General features: G+C 41.4%; 1 pseudogene; it reads left to right on the top strand.

The window, feature by feature from the left end:
* The window catches only part of LOC111813546, an 11,686-nt pseudogene extending 7,048 nt beyond the window's left edge, over nucleotides 1-4,638 (top strand).
* Nucleotides 4,639-17,851: the final 13,213 nt, after the last annotated feature.

Here is a 17,851-nt window from a genome sequence, read left to right as displayed (position 1 = left end):
AAAAGGCCAGGGAGATGGCTCAGCGGAATAAGCACTTCCCTGGCAAGTGCAAGGGCCTGAGTTCAATTCCTGGTTCTGCAAAAACAAAAAAAAGAAGAAAAGAAAAGAAAGGATTGTAGGATGCAAGACAAGAAATCAATTGCATTTCTACATCCTAGCTGTGAACAAATGCTCCTCAAATTTTAAAATATACCATTTACCATAGCTTTCATTTAATGAATACAGGTATAGAATTTATACAGTAAAAACTACAAAGAACTTGTAGAAAAATATCAGAGATCTAAATAAGTGGAGGGAAATAGCATGCTCAAGGATTGGAAGACTCAACGTAGTGTGTATCAAGTCTCCCCACATTATACACTTTCCACCCACCATGGCCTCTTCTTTGAAACCACCCCAGCAGGAGGGTTGGGGAATCTCACTGGCACCTGGGAAGGTGAGAGGTCCATGTTCTCTACTCTGCCTTGGCCTGCAGGAGTTGGGGCTATGCATAGATTTTTCTGTGGTGTTTAGCTAGAGTAAAGTGGTCATTGTCTAACAGTTTTATCTTGTTAGCCTGCCCTTTCTATGGTGCTTTTGACTCAAAACAGGAAGTCTGTTGTGAGAGGAGGAAGGATTTTTTTGACTCTTTCCACTGATATTTTCAAGTTGTTGGTGTCTTCAGCTCAAGGCTTCTTACATACAAGGCGAAAGAAGTCCAGGGATTTCTCCTTTGGTATCGTTTCTTGGGTCCTTCAATCCCCAGCAAGTTTTCTTTCTTCTCTCTACCTTTCAGTCTATCTATCTATCTATCTATCTATCTATCTATCTATCTATCTATCTATCTGTCTGTCTGTCTGTCTGTCTGTCTGTCTGTCTGTCTGTCTGTCTATCTATCTATCTATCTATCTATCTATCTATCTATCTATCTATCTATCTATCTATCATCTATCTATCTGGTGTCCAGGGTTTTAATTGAACACTAAGGACTTTCAAAACTCTGAATCTGAAGCTGAGTATTAACACATTAGGCTAGACTGTATCTGCCTGCCTTTCCCTAGGAAATGCACCTCATGTGCTGTTGTGATGTCACTAGCTAAAGGTACAGAGGAATGGGGAGATGTTGAACTAACTGAATTCAAGTAATCTCTCTCTACTACCTTGTACCCAGTTAGATTGTCTGAAATCCAGAATCAACTCTTGAGTGCCTGGGAGAATTGGGTTGAGAATGTCAGTCAACTTCAGTATGAGAAAAAGAGTCTCTTTCTGTGTATCTTCTGCCTCACTCAGGGCCAGTTCCCACAACTGACTACCAACAAATCTCTATCCATTCACAGGCACGGGCCCTGAATGTGTCATGAGTGCATCTGCCAGGTGGATGATGAGGAGTTGTGGCTCCTGCCTCTCTTCCTGACACCTGCCATGTGACTCCAACAGCAGGTGCCAGCTACCTGGAAGAGTACTTTGCCAAGTAGGGGCCCCTTCTTTGCCCCACTCCATCAGTCTCCAAACCTTAGCTAGCAGATGTTCCCACAGGTTGTGTACCACCCCCACCTTACATTCTAAGTTCATTTCAAATTCATATTTGGATCATTTATAGAGCAGAAAGAATGACTCACTTGTGCTTACTGGGTGCTCGTCTTAACTCTTCAAAGCCCAGGTTTTAAATACGCCTCTTCCCAGGGACTTGCCATGCAGAATTCCAGGCATAACGAGAAAAACTAGGCATTCAAAAACAGGCACAGCTTTCATGGCAATGGCAGAGGATTGTTCTCTCAGTGCTTCGGGAGCAGGAGGAGAAAGTTATTCCTAAAGTGCCTAATTAAGACAGATCCTCAGATGAGAGAGACTAGTCAAAGGGAGTGAGTCCTGGGCTGACCCCTTGCAGCCCATGCCTCCTAGTGGTGTTGAGCATCAGCATGGACCTTGAACCTCAAAAAATGCCATCGCTGCCTTGGCCACCACCACCCTCACACATAGATGAGTCTTGGGGCTGGGAAAGCTTCCCCCAGCTGTGTAGCCCACAAAGACCTCTGACTCCCATGCACTTCCTCACCCACTGGTCCTCCCACCCCTTGTGCACGACCTGCCATCCAAAGACTCTGTGGCAGTCACAGGCCTCAGACTTCAGGGATGGAGATGCAAAGACAAAGATCTGAGGGATCAGGGTGAGAGTGAGGAATCTCAGTTCTGGATGATGAAGCAGACTGTGTGGTGCTCATGCCACGGATTCAGAGGCACAGAGTGAGACCACAGAGCAAAGCAGAAGCCCATCACCCCACTGAGACTGGCCACGCAGAGGGGTGGTGGTATAGGGAGGGTACGAAGGAAGGGGCTGGGGAGGTACACAGCTGCTTCTGAGAATGGTAGGTGTCTCAGTTAGTCTTCTCTCATTGTTGAGACAAATACCCAACACATAAAATAAAGGAAGGAAAGGTTTATTTAGCTCACAGTTACTGGAGGCTTCAGTCCGCATTCAGCTAGGTCCAAGGCAGAACAGCACAAAACAGAAAGCATCTTTTCATGGTGGCAGCAAAGAGCAAGAGTGCAAAAGGAGGGGTAGCAGCAGCTCAGGCAGCTAGCTTCTCTCCCCTCCTTACATTGTAATGAGAATTACCTGCCCTAGGGCAGGTGCAGCATCCACACCCACACTAATCAATCACAAACTCCAGAAGCTGCCCCAAGACTGCATGAGGCTTTGGGGGGAAACCTAGACACAAACCATAACAGTAGGATGTAGGGGATGTGTGCCCAAATCCGTGACTTCTAGTGGCAGGAAAACCCTTCACCTGCCCACCCCAGCCTTCCCTCCTTGTTTATTCACCTCCAGCTACCCCTCCCTCTCAACCCCATGCCTGGTTCTCCCAGGAAGTGTCCAGAAGAGAGGGAGAAGCCTTGTTATTCAGGCCTTCAGCTCCTGCTCTGCCTTCCCCAGGGGCTCTGGCTGGCTGCCTCTCCCTCTGTCCCCAGGAAACACAGTTCCTGTCCTACTGTTGCTCAGCTGAGTTGCCTTGTCCCCTGGGCTGCCTGCCAAACAGTACACTGTCCCTTAGTGGCCTGCATCATTGGTCTATGGAATCCCAGCTCCCCAGCTAACCCTGCTACAGCCAGACTCCTCAGTGCCCAACTCTGAGTGGAGATGCCTAGGCAAGGGTTGCAGGAAATTAAAGTCCAAGTTCTACACAACCTAGGGGAAAAGATTAGAACAGGCTTCTCCCTCTTAGCATCCCCCTGAGCCTGAATTCCAGAGTGTCTTTCAGAAATAAGCTTCATCAGTCTGCCACCAGGAACAGGCACCTAGGCGGCCTAGGTCATGCCTTTATCTGTGAGGCAGATCTCCTAGAGGTTCCAGCAGGTTGGCCAAGTTCACAGCTTAGTTGACTTTTCTATACACATGCTGCTATGTCAAGGAATTCTTTGCTCTGGGTGCACTTGGCTTGCTGTGACTGCAAATTGGACAGATATGATAGGAAGTGAAGAGAAGCTGGCAGTGTTGTCTGGGGACCTGAATCTATCTGTGTCTAAAGCACATGGAGCAGCTCAAAAATGATGCTCCAAAAGGTACCACTAGTACTCCCTGGCATCTGTGAGTGCTATACGGAAAAAGATGTGACTAATTTAAGAATCTTGTAATGAGTTTATTCTGGATTTTCTGGATGGGACCTAAATGGAGTTACACATTTTCTTATAGGACAGAGACAGAGGGAGTCATGAGGGAGACACACAGAAGAAGCAGAGACGGAGATGTGCTGGGCCCTCAAACCAAAGAATGCTGGTGACCACTGGAAGTGAGGAAGGGTCCTCCCCTAGAGCAAGGAGGCCTGCTGATATCTTAATTTTGTACTCTGGTCTCCAGACTGTAAGAAAACATTTCTGTTGCTTTTAACCACCAACTTTGTGCTGATTTATTGTATTAGCTACATAAATAAACATACTTTTTGTATGCTTATATTGTTTCATTGTTGTTTGTTTTATTTTATTTATTTATATTTTATTTAGTTTTTGATACAGGGTCTTGCTACACCATTCAGACTCCTAGTGATCCTCCTGTCTCAGCCTCCCTTTGTGCTGGGATTGCAGTCATGTGCCACCATGCCTTGTTCTGGGGACTGGCACGGGGTTCTGGGGCTGGCATGGCACGTGGTACCAGGGATCGAACTCAGGACCTTGCGCTTGCCAGGCAGGTGCTTATGTGGATGAGCTGTCTCTCTAGCTTTGTATGTTCATACTTTTAAATAAATCAGAAAGTTCCCACTTAGTCTTCCAAGTTCATTTTCTGTCATTCACAACTGTCTTGATGACTTGTTGCTGGGACAAAATACTCTACACCTGCAAGTTATTAAAGGAGGAAAGGCTTAGTTTAGCTCACCATCTGCAGAGCTTGCAGTCTGTAGTCAGCTGTCTGTAAAGCAGGGAGGCATAAAATAGAAGAAACGGTTCATGGGAAAGAAGGCAAGAGGCAACAGCCTCAACATTGGGCCTCCTTTACGCTTTTATCCCATTTTAGCTACACGCCTATTGGATGCCACCCCCAACACCCACAGCGGGCCCTCCCACCCCCAACACCCACAGCAGGCCCTCCCACCCCCTACACCCACGGTGGGCCCTCCCATCATCCACACCCAGAACTACTCAAAACCAATCAGTGGCCTAATTTAGTTATTGTGTACCCTCAACCCATAGTCACACACCCTAGATCCAGCCACATTTAAAAAGCCCTACTTGGGAGCCCATGAGGCTTTGGGGGGAACATCTAGATATAAAGCCATGACAGCAAACAAAAGTCTTACTTTATATAGTAGTTTAAGAGAAGGGAGAGAGGTAAGAGAAAAGAAGAGGTGTCATACAGAGATGGATGAAGAGGCGAAGAGGAGAACTTGGAGAGCTGAGGAGGAGGATTAGTTTCTACCTGGGTGATGATGTGAACACTGCTGTGGGAAGAGAAAGGCATGTGGAGGCAGCACAGCAATGAAAATCATCTGGGCTACTCTGCGGCAACAGCAGAATGCTTACTCTGAATGCCTATGTCCCTCCAAAGTTGTATGTTGACACTTACTGTGCAAGGCAATAGTATTAAGGTATGGGGAGGCCACAGTGGAATGGCACAATGATAATCCAGGTTCCTGCGCACAACAGGGAAAGAAACGCCAAGTGAGTACCCAGTAGCAGGTAGCAAGCTGCTCTACTTACTGAAGACGGTGGCAGTTTGTGTTCAGGGCAAGTTCATTCCAACGAAAGAGCAGTAAAGATGTCAAGGTGACAGAAAAACACAGCACACAAGTGAAAGGATATGAAAGGAGTAATAGCAACAACAAAAAAGGGAAGATGAATCAGGGTGACAGAATTTAAAGGCCAAACCCATCTATGTAGGTTCCTCCCACTGAATCTCTAGGTGTGATTGACAGAAGTGATTGATAGCATGCTGAGTCATCTTAGGGGCTCTAAGCATGCGTGCTTGTTCCAGAATTCACTATGATCTTAATCATGTTTATGGCATGTAGTACGTATTTCTGTACATGTAATGAGGTGGAGGCACGGTAAAAGTAACCAAAGGTCAGCCTAGGTGATCCAACATTCTGTGCTCTTGCAATCTCATGAGCTTTTATTTTGTTTATTCCCCATCTTAGGACACTGGAAGCAGGAAGTAGGATGATGTTTCTAATTGCACTAAGGAGTCTGCAGGGGACTAGGTTCTGAAGGTGTAGCCCTCATGAATAGGGTTAGTTTCTCTGAAAAGGAGGCTGGAGGGAGGCACTGGCCTCTCTGCTACCTGAGAAAGCTCCATTCACCCCTTGCAAGGATACAGCAACAATTTGTCATCAATGAAGGAGAAAATAGCCTTCACGGATGCCGAGTGTGCCAGAGCTTTGATCTTGACTTTCCCAGCCTCTAGAATGAGGAGAAAACACCCTGTTTTTTCTTTTAATTAACCCAGTCTGAAGTATTTTGTTATTGCTGCATAAATATATTAGGACATGAGTGGTTTTTTGCTTTTGTTTTTGAGTTTGCCTTGTTTTCTTTGCATTAACCCTTGGGAAGTGCTGTTCTGTCACCCTGGTATCTTTTTGTATCTGTTCCCTACGTGATGCCATGACCTTGGCCTGAGCTCAACTTCCCATGATCTCCAATAAATGTGTGCTTAGCACTTACTACTGTGCTTACAATTGGCAACTCTTTATTATACGCAAGAGCCTGGACTATTATTGCCTCACTCCACTGTAATACTCTGATCAAATCTATTCTCCATTACCCTCTTAATCCTCTGCTTCCCCTTATTCCTTTCTTCTTAAGACAGGAGCCATTATTACAACAGATTACAGAGCAGGAACCCCGGGATAGACTCAACTGTGTGTTGTAGATGTGGATATGCATGAGGGAAACAGACAGAAAGACAGACAGACAGACAGACAGACAGACAGACAGACAGACAGAGTGATGAGGCTGATCTGAAGCATGACCTAAGAATTGCCAGCTCAAGTTTGTTTGAAAACTTAATTGATGTAACAGAAGCTTTTTGAAGGAAAGGAGGAAGACAAATAATGATAGGCCAAATTCCAATAATGTACAGGGCAAAAATGGAATCTGTTCATCTGTTCAAGGGCTGCTAAGATGCCCAGCACTGGGGCATATACAACCACGGTAGGGGCTGTCCTGCTACGGGAGGATGCAACCCATTAGTGAAGTTTTTTGAATCCAGGGAGAGAGGGCGAAAGGTTAGGAGCGTAAACATACTGAGTACCAGATCAAAGTGGGGGAAAAAATGTCTTTAAGGTCACCACATAGAAAGAAGAACTCTATTACACTGAAATGACTTTACATTGTTCCTAAAAAAGGCTGGAAGGTGTAGTTCCAAAGTGCCATTGGCAAACCAATGGCACTTCTCACTGCAGAGGGCTACGTGTATCACTGGAAGCTCTAAAAGGGTCGCCATCACTGATGTACTACCAACCTTAGGCCCGCACTAAGCACCACGGAATTGGCAGATGATTGGGTGGATACGCCACATGCAGGACAGAACTGCCGCCACCTGCTCACATGGAGTCCTCACCTCCACCTCCATGCTGCCAACCACTTCTGTTCCAGCAGCCTCACCAGTCTTGGTCTCTATTAGCACCGAATTTCCAACCTCATGAGCAGCGTGCACAGCAGGAATGAACACCTCCGTGCACAGAGCTCAGGCAGAGTCTTTGTGGGGGCTTCATTCTGTCATACCATCTTTAGTCCTTTTTTGGCCATAATTTTATTGATAAACAAATAGCAATGAGACAGTTTCAAATCAAATTGGTAGGACAGTTTCAATAATCAACACACTGTATACATTCTTCTTAATGGTTAATTGCTGTACCAAATGCGGACTTGATATCCTATTTACAAACACCATTAGAACAAATCATTCTATTCATTAATCATTCTATTCATATATGTAACTATATATCTATCCTAACCACTTTGAATACACAAATACAAAATGGACATTCATCTGTATACTCTTTTTTTGTTAAGTTCCGTTATTTGAATATTATAGGTGTGTAAACTCAGCAAAATATTCTAAAACAGTCCAGTAGCCCATAATAGTATTGGGTCTTCCACTTGACTGGCAATGTCAGAAATTGTTGACCTGAGTCCTCCACAGCTCAACATAACAGCATGGCTTTATTTCTTATATTTCATTTTTATACTTTTCTGCTGGATGGTTAAGACCAAGGTAAAGCAGGACCTATGCAACAAGAGTTGTAGCTTTTGGGTCTGAGAAGGTCAGTGAAATCCCCTCAGGATTTATCCTGAGATCCTGTACCTCAGATTGTAGAACCTTTGTCAGTGTCAGCCATGTGGATGAGTCATGGCCATTGCTTGGCCAATGTGCTCTCTGTGAAAGCCTGAAAGAGTGTTTTCTCTCCATGTGACTCTCCTTAGGCACACTGTACATCATCGATCTCATCTTTAGTCTTTAGAAAACATATCAACTTGGGGAAACAACTGCTCACATCTCAGGCTTAGTTTCTGCCAAAAGGGACCCTGGTTCTCTCCCTCTGTCTTTACAACTAAATATAATCTGTGACTAATATATCAAATTTAAAATTATCTAGTATCCACAATAAGAAAAAGAAAAAAAGGACAGGTAAATTTAATTTTAATAATATATTTTATACTCTCAATAAAATTATGGAAAAAATAATAATATATTTTATTTAATCTAATATGTTCAAAATATTATCATTTTAACACATAAGTAGAAAACCAGTATTGGTAGCTGGGCATGCTGGCACATACCTGTAATTCTAGCACTCAGGAGGTTGAGGTAGGAGGATTGTCATAAGTTCAAGGATAGCTTGAGCTACATAGTAAATGAAAGCCAGTCTAGACTACACAGTAAGACCTCGTGTCAAACAATCACCACCACCACAACGACAAAAAACTATTGCTGGTATTGTTTTCTTTTACTTTTGTTTCCTTTCTTTCCTTTTGAAATCTAGTATATTTTATGCCTCTATAACACATATCAACTAGGACTAGACACATTGAGCTAGACTATTATACAAAATACTATATTCATCCTTAACATTTCAAAGCTTAATATAAGTTTGGTGTCACTACCTTACAGATAATTTAAGATTATAAATTTTACTTTTGTGATACAGGGTTTCTCTGTGCAGTTTGGACTCATAGTGTTCCTCCTGTTTCAGCATCCCTAGTGCTGGGATTACAAGAGTGTACCACCACGCCCAATTCCTAAGATGGTAACATTTTATACATATTTACTTATGTTTGGCTTTCTCTGTCTTTTAAAAATTCTTAATTTTTTTCCCTTAATACATATTTGCCATACATGTTGATCGTATTCATTAGAGGGAATCTACCCATATGTAAATATCTTAATCCTTTTTTTTCACGTTTCTCTCCCTCCCTTCAAACCTTCTCCTCCTCATTTACAAAAATTTTGCTTTTATTTTTTTCCCATTCTCTCTTTGACAATCCCTTTTCCTCGCCTTGTCTTCTCCTTCCCCTCCCCTTTGTCATCCTTGCCATTTGAGGCTTTTCTTCCTGTTTCCCTATAGCCATTCTCCATTTATTTCCTTGTGTAAGAGAGGATTTTCTTGTATAAGAGAAACAATGTGATATTCAAACTTGTATGTCGGATTTATTTCACTTAAAATTATGGTCTCAAGGTGCATCCACGTACCTAAAAATGATTCACGTGTAGCCTTCTTTATGATGGAGTGACACTCCATTGTATATAAACGCCGCACTTTCTCCTTTCATCTGCAGATGGGCACACGGGCCATTTCCAAGATTTTCCTATTATAAATTGTGCTGCTATACATACAAGTATAAAATTACTGGTAATTGAAACAGATCAGACCTGCATGTGAAAGCTTTGTATTGTCTTGCTAGTGTAAGAACCTGAAAGAGTCAGTAAAACCTGAAAGGAGCAACAGGTATCGTGAAAGGGAAAAAAAATCTGTTCAATGGGAAAGAAAAACTGGGATGAGGAAAAGGACAAAAGGAAGACGGGAAAAAGATATATATATGATATCTTGAGAGCTGGTTGTTAAAAGGAGAAGTTAAAGCTTAAATATTTCTTTTTTTAAAATCTTTTTCTTTTTCCAGTCTTGTATGTTTATATCTAGTAATCTGACTAACTAATTTGAAGATAATATTATGAATATATCAACCATTGTGGAATTCCTACTATTTTGTTTGGTGAAATTCTGTATCATTTTTATTTTTTTCTCTCACCATTTTGTGCTGTCTTTTAAAAAAAATAAAAAAATAAGGGCCAGTAAAATAGCTCAATGGGCTAAGTACCTGCTTAGGCAAGTGCAGGGGCTCGGGTTCCATCCCTGGCACCACATGCCACGCTGGCCCCGCCCCCAGGCACACTGAGCTGGCCACCAAGACCAGGCATGGTGGTGCACATCTGTAATTCCAGTGCTGGGGAGGCTGAAAACACTATGAATCTGAGCCGTGTAATGAGATCATGTACCAAATATATTAAAGATAAAAAATAGACACAAGTATTAATATACCACAGTAGTATGATACTTTTAACTTTACCAGGATAATACTTAGAAGGGAAACAGCTGGGTCAAATCGCACCTCTAGTTTTAGTTTTTCTGGGATTCTCCATACTGGTTTCTATATTAGTTGTATCAATTTACGTTTCCACCAACAATGGAAAAGCGTTCCTTTTCCCTCACAGCCTCACTAGCATCTGTTACTGTTAGATTCCTTGATGATAACCATTGTTTTTGGAGTGAGATGGAGTCTCAGTGTTGTTTTGATTTGTCTTTCTTGAATGACTAGTGATATTGAACTTTTTTCATGTATTTATTTACTGTTTATACTTCTTCGTCTGGGAAGTATCTATTCGTTTAAGCCACTCATTTTTGGATTGGGTCTTTAAATTTGGGGGAGTATGGCTTTTGTAATTCTTTATATGCATTAAGTCCTCTTCCTACAAGCATTCAAGTTGGAAGCAAATCACAGATGTAGCACATAGGTATGGCAGCCATTATCACAGCTGTGCTGTTGTGTGCTTCTTGTACAGTGGGAAAGTATACAGTGCTGCAGTGATCAATCAAACCCCAGGGTGTCTGAATACAAGAGGAAAAGCTTTATAGTGTATGTTTGTGTCAAAGTGTACAAGACTCACTTTGTCAAACTTACAAATTGGACTTGCAAACATTCTCCCAGAACAAAACTCAAGTTGGGGATTTACTGTATTCTAGATATTAGTTCTTTGTCAGGGGAGTAGCTGATACTTTCTTTCCTATTCTGTTGATTGTCTCTTCCCTCTGTTGATAGTTTATTTTGCTGTGGAAAGCCTTTTAATTTAATGTGATTCCAGTTGTCAATTTTTTGGTAATATTTCCTATATAGGTGGGGGTTTGTTCGTAAAGTCTTTGCCTACACCTATGATGAGGGATCTTTTTTTTTATCCTCAAACTTTTCTGTGTTGCTTTTACTTGTATCTCTTATAAACATTCTATAAATCTTTTTGATGTATTTAATTTAACCTATTGATCTGATTTTTAATTGCTGGATTTAACCCATTACACATACTGTGCTCACTAATCTATTTGGACTTATTTGTGTCCTCCGTCTTAGCTTCCGGTCTGTCCCACCAGCAGCAGGGCAGGCTCATACTCCAACTTGTAGGATCACAGGCTTCACTCTGGCCCTGCATTTCCTTAACTTTGCAGAAGACACAAGGAAGCTTGCATGGCAACTGTAGTCTCCCCAGAGTCCCTGTAGCTACTTACACATGCAGACTCTAGTTCCTCTCTTCTTTCACACAAAAGAAGCATAGAGGAGGGGAGGGGTGCAAACACCTACCAGAAACAAGATGAAGGTGGGTACAGCTCCTCGTGATACAAGGACCCATTGCCATAGTGTCTCTGGTCCCTTACCTCATCCCTATCACACAGGTGCACAATCAACATTAAAGCTTGCAACTCTCCAGTCCAGTCCGAAGGGTCCACAGTAATCAGAATAGATAACTAGTCCCTGGTGCAGGGCTTTCTGTCAATCACACACAGACAGAGGACAAGAGAAACCAAAGCCAACATCAGATGGATCCACTTAGCTACAATGAGCCACCTTACATGGTTTATGTGGTTCTTGTCTTACACAAAAGAAGCAACACAAAACTGGCCCAATGACTGAAACACCATTTTCAGGCTATTCATTACTGAGGAACCAGTTCCAGATTAAGGCTAAATGATTCCTATTCGGTAGCTCTTGCTCTGTGCTTGCGTACCGATCTCCTTGGAGTTCTTCAAACATGCTGGGACTTTCCTGAGCCAGTGTCTTCACACAGGATCATCCCCTAGATGGCTGTTCAATGTCCTCTTTCCCTCCTGCACCTCCCAGTCGAACTTCCGCTGATCACCTAGATAGAAAAGACACCTCCACACACGTCTGGGAATGCTGTCTCTCCCTTCCCTGTTCAGTTTTTCTCGATATCAGTTATTACCATCTGAATACTGTGTCGTGCCCCATAAATGTAGGAGCCTCGCCTACTTTTTCTTTTCACTGTGGGAACCCTCAACCCTATAATACTGTCTGGCCTATAGAGAATGTCTTATAAATAAGTACTGAGTGGATACATTTGGTCAAAGCTACTTAAATAAATCCCACCTTCTACTCTCAGTATGGGCCACTCAGCCTTGGTCAGAGGGCGTGGTCATAGGTTCCAAGTAATTCTGAGCTCAGAACTTCTGTTCAAAGATCTGCTTGTTGATTCAAAAATATTGCAACCATATTATGTGCTAGGTACTGAATCGGGCATCTGTTAAGAGAACGACAGACAAGGTTCTACCTGAAGATCGCTGTCCCGAGGGAGCATACATGCTTCCCATGTATGGGGGCAAACAGCCATTTGTGATTGCTATTCTAGCAATGATAATCTTTACCAGCTTGGGTCTGCGGATGTCAGAGATTCCTTCCAAAGAACTCTGATCGAATGTGGTATACCTGCAGTTACACAAATGGAAGAAGCCCCGGTGCTGATATTTTTTTGTCCCCTAGAGGGAGCTCCTCATCAGCTAAATTAAGACGCCTCTGAAAATGCTTTCAGAAAATAGACACTTTGAAATGTTTCTCTGTCTCTGTCTCTCTATCTTTGTCTGTCTGTCTGTCTGTCTGTCTGTCTGTCTGTCTGTCTGTCTGTCTGTCTATCTGTCTGTCTTATTTTTTATTAGTATATTTTTCCAAACCATAGTCAATGCATTCACTGTGGTCCAATTGGTACATATTTCTTCATCTTTACATTTTCCTCCCACTCCTTGCCACCTGTCTTGCCACCCCAGATCCCTTTTCCATCCTTCAAAGAGCTCTTTGACTCATAGATCCTTTGTAGTTTTTAATATCAATTTCATTTATTTCTGCTCTGATCTTTATAATTCCTTTCCTTCTACTAGTTTCAGATTGAGATTGTTCTTGTCTTTCTAGGACCCTAAAATGTATCATCAGGTTATTCGTTTGGGATTGCTCCATTCATTTAATGTGTACATTCACAGCTATAACCTTCCCTGTTAGAACTGCTTTTATTAGGTCCCATAGGTTTTGGTATACTGTTCTTCCTTTTTTTGGTACCAGGAATCGAACTCAGGACGTCATGCTTGCTAGGCAGGCACTGTGCTGCTGAACTGTGTTCCCAGTTCCCCATTGTTATTTGATTCTAAAATTTTTTTATTTCTTTTCTGATTTCTTCTGTGAGCTACTGATAATTCAATAATGTATTACTTAATCTTCTTGTATATGCATATCTCTGCAGCTTATGCTATTGATTTCTTGCTCATGATGCTATAATGTCGTAGTGTGCAGGAGATTATTTCAATTCTTTTACATTTATTTAAGCATGCTTTAGGGCCTACAATATGCCTACTTTGCAAAAAGTTCCGTATGCTGCTGAGAAAAATGTGCATTGTGTTATTGTTGAATGAAATGCTTTGCAGTTATTTGTTAAGTCCATTTGTTCTGTGATGTAGTTTATGATGTTTCTTTATTGATGTTTTTACCTGGCTGACCTAATTATGAGTGAGGTATTGAAGTCACTCACGGCAATATTGGTCTCTATCTGCTGTTTTTAGTTCAGTAGTTTTTGTTTATGAAATTGAGTGTGCTGACATTCAGTTTGAGGATATTTACAATTGTTAGCACTTCCTTTCTCATGATTCCACTTTTCTTGCATATTGTTCCCTTTCCTATACATAGCGCCATCTTTGGCTCTTCTGATCAGTTTGGCTCCAGATCTTCTGTGTCTGAAAATAAGACAGCTACTCCTGCTTGTGTTGGGGCTCTGATGACTGCAGTACCACTTTCCATACTTTTTAACTCAGCCTATATACTCTCTTCGGGCTGAGGTGTGTATGCAGTAGGCAGTACATGGTTACAGTATTTTAAATTCAACCTTTTGATTGAGAAGTTGTTTTTTCTTTTTCTTTTTTTTTTTTTTTGCAGAACCGGGGATTGAACTCAGACCCTTGCACTTGCCAGGGAAGCGCTTATTCCACTGAGCCATCTCTCCGACCCCTTGATTGAGAAGTTGAAACTGTTGACACTGAGAGTTATTATTACTGTAAGATTTGTACCAAATCCTGTCACTGCAGTTTTTTCCAGTGCAGTTTTATTATTTTTTTTCCTTTTGTTGACTCTAGCAGTTAGCTGTATACTTTTCCTCTGTGTTCTCTGGTGCTGGTGGCCTTCCTGTCTCAGTCTATGCTTCCTCTAGGTGTTTTCTGTAGCTGCTTCAGTGGTCACTTTTTTCCTTGGGATTTCTTCGTCACGGAAAGACTTTACTTCTCCATCAACTTTGAAAGCTAATTTTACAGAATACAAAAGTCTGGGTTGATGATTGTTTTCTCCTAGGGCTTGAAAAACTTTACTTCTGGCTGCTTTACGGGCCTTTAAGATTTGTGCTGAAAAGCCCACGGTCATTCTGATGGCTTTTGCTTCTACAAGTTATGTGCTATCTTTCTGTAACTGCAACTAGCATTGTCTCCTTTGGTTGGATTTCTAGAATTTTGATTATTCATGGAGAGATTCTTTTCTGGTTGTGGAGAGATTTCCTGGTCATGGAAAGGTTCTTTACTGGTTGTGGCTATTGGAGGTTCTTATGCCTCTTGTACTTGAATATAGAATTCTTTCTCTGGATTTAGAAAAGTTTTGCTTCCAGTGAAAAAAATTTTTGTATCTTTTGGGCCATCCTGTAATTCTCAGGTTGGCATTTTTTTTTCTTTTTTGAGTCATTTAGCAGCTGCTGGATCCAGCTTGCATGAAGTCTTGTTTTTAGGGCTTGACTGAGTTTATGATCTCATATGTCAGATGTCGTGTTCTATTCTGACCTTCTGTCCACACATTGGGCAAGACTACCACCCACGTTTTCCATTCCAGTTTTCATACAATCTAGCTCTACTGGCTTTCTTTTCATATTTTTAAATTCTTTTCTTAGGTAGCCATTCATGTTTTATGCTGTTGTGCTTAGCTTAGTTTATTGCTTGTTTCTTCTTTAAGCTCACTGAATATTTTATTGGTAATTTTTATTTGTTTAATTAAATTTTCACTTTAAAATTTTTTTTTTTTTCTTTTGGCAGAACCAGGGATCAAACTCAGACCCTTGCTCTTGCCAGGGAAGCACTTATTCCACTGAGCCATCTCCCCGGCCCTGTTTAATTAAATTCTCTTTGAACTTATTAAACATGGATGTGTTTGTTTATATTTCTTCTTTTACCTTTTCAAATATTTTGCTCATTTTCTTCCTTTAGTTTTTGGCTTATAGCTTGCTCTGCTTCAGAGTTGATGAGATCAGACTTTGGGGAGTTGGGAGCTTTGGGGACATCTTGCTTTCTCATGATTCTGGTTTTTTGCATTGTGGTTTAAAGATTACTTAGGACAGAGAAATTCTGCCATTACTGGAGAGATGTTTTTAATTATATTATGTCTCCGGGTAATGTGTCCTTCATTTGATTGTGTTTTGTGGTTCATACCTTCTTCGGCCTATCCAGCCTGATATTTGAGGGTCTCTTTTGTGTCCAAACTTCTTCTTCGGGGGCTTGATTCCCCAATACCACTCAGGAAGGAGAAAGTAAGTCATGTGAATGTTGATGGTGCAAACACAAACCAGTCATTGTATGCATTAAAAGGTATTGGCATGTTGTTAAAAGCAATAACTATGCCACCGTGAGCAATAGAAATCAGCAATAATAATGAAGTGAAAGACTGGGTGTTAACACACCATAGGAAACAATAATAGCTTCAACTATGATATCTTTTACGAATAGGAAAAGATCTGCAATAATGATGTAGACACAAATACAATTCAAATACTGACATTTGGTAAGTGTCTGTTAAAAGCAACTATCCTCCCATTAACAACAGAATTTAGCAATAATAGCACAGAGTTAACTAAACAGCTAAAAAAATTTTTCTAGGTCATCATATTTATTTCAAATATTTTATATGCTTCTCTATAGTTTCATAAATCACTACTTAATGCCTATTAGTGTCATAATAAAAATTAAAAAAATAATTTGAACATACGGATGTTAATCCTCAACTAAGTGAATTACATTTAAACAGCTAAAAATTAATAAAGACTAATAGTAACAAAAATAAAAATGGAGAGGGTGAGGGAAAGGGAAAATGAAAGAAATAAAACATGAAAAAGGTGCGGAGGCGACGGAATAGGCCGGGGCAGGTCGAGCTCGCTACCTTCTCACCAAAAGAGAAACGGGGGGGGGGGGGGGGGGAGGCGGGTGCAGCTCCGCTCTCTCCCCACCGTTTCGCTCGCACCCCAGTGTAATGAGGGTCACCCCCTCCCCCAGCTGGCCCAGGAGGGGCCACGGGGCACAGTTGATGCCGACCTAGAATAGATCGGACCTGTGAACTGTCTAGAAGAAACTGTCTGCTGCCTTTTTCCAATCCAGTGAATTTAGATGCCCCTGAAGACAAGGACAGCCCTTTCGGTAATGGTCAATCCAATTTTTCTGAGCCACTTAATGGGGTGTTCTGTGCAGTTATCGACTGCTAGTGGATCATCCCAAAATGCTTATGGACAAGATTCTCCATCTTGTTCCATTCCACTGCGGAGACTACAGGATTTGGCCTCCATGATCAATGTAGAATATTTAAAAGGGTCTGCTGATGGATCAGAATCCTTTCAAGACCCTCAAAACAGTGATTCAAGAGCTCAGTCGCCAATTGTTTGCACTTCCTTGAGTCCTGGTGGTCCAACAGCACTTGCTATGAAACAGGAACCCTCTTGTAATAACTCCCCTGAACTCCTGTTAAAAGTAACAAAGGCTACAAGAATGGCTTTCTGCACTTTGAGAATTTTACTTGTGTGGACGATGCAGATCTAGATTCTGAAATGGACCCAGAACAGCCAGTCACAGACAATGAGAGTATAGAGGAGATCTTTGAGGACACTCAGACCAATGCCACCTGCAAATATGAGCCTAAATCAGAGAATGGTGTAGAAGTGGCCATGGGAAGTGAACAAGACAGCACACCAGAGAGTAGACATGGTGCAGTCAAATCGCCATTCTTGCATTAGCTCCTCAGACTGAAACACAGAAAAATAAGCAAAGAGATGAAGTGGATGGCAGCAATGAAAAAGCAGCCCCAGCCCCCTTTTCACTAGGAGATACAAACATTACCATAGAAGAGCAATTAAATTCAAAAATTTTATCTTTTCAGGATGATCCAGACTCCAGTACCAGTACATTGGGAAACATGCTAGAATAACCTGGAACTTCATCATCATTTACTTCACAAGAATTGCCATTTGTAAGCAGTTTTCGGTACAACTTAAAATATATATACATGAATGTATAGATACAGGCCACTTAAAGGAAAACATACCTGATTTGTTTTTGGTTGTCAGTTCACAGATGAAAGCTATGAAAATCTTTTTTGGGGTGTTATTTTGATTTTTAAATTTATCAGCTATAAAAAATTTCTTTTCAACCTTCCTAAGTATCTTTCCATTGAGAACTAGGTTAAAATTTTAAGAGTGCTTGAATTTAGGTTTAAATTTTCAAAGTAATAAAAAGTTTCAGCCTACTTTTAAAAATACAAATGAACAAAATAGTTATTTAGAGTTCTCTTTTCACATTGGCATGTCTAATTTTTTTAGTTGAGAGGGACTTGCTGCAGGTGAAGTACGTTTTGGGCACAGATTGAAAATGTTTAAGATGAGAAAGCTTTCTTGGAAATCAATTGGTTTAAATTGGTTTAATTTTTCTGAACGGTTTGGTGTAAGTCACAGAATTGTGTGCACTTGATAACTACTACCATTAGTAGGGTCTCTAATCTTTTCTAGTTTTAAATTTTCAAGTGTGATGACACAAGTAGAAATGTAGAAGCT

This window comes from Octodon degus, unplaced genomic scaffold (genome assembly GCF_000260255.1).
Source record: "Octodon degus isolate 3935 unplaced genomic scaffold, OctDeg1.0 scaffold00008, whole genome shotgun sequence".
Lineage (NCBI taxonomy): Eukaryota > Metazoa > Chordata > Mammalia > Rodentia > Octodontidae > Octodon > Octodon degus.
Note: the sequence above shows the minus strand (reverse complement) of the source record. Positions and strands in the feature narration are given on the sequence as shown.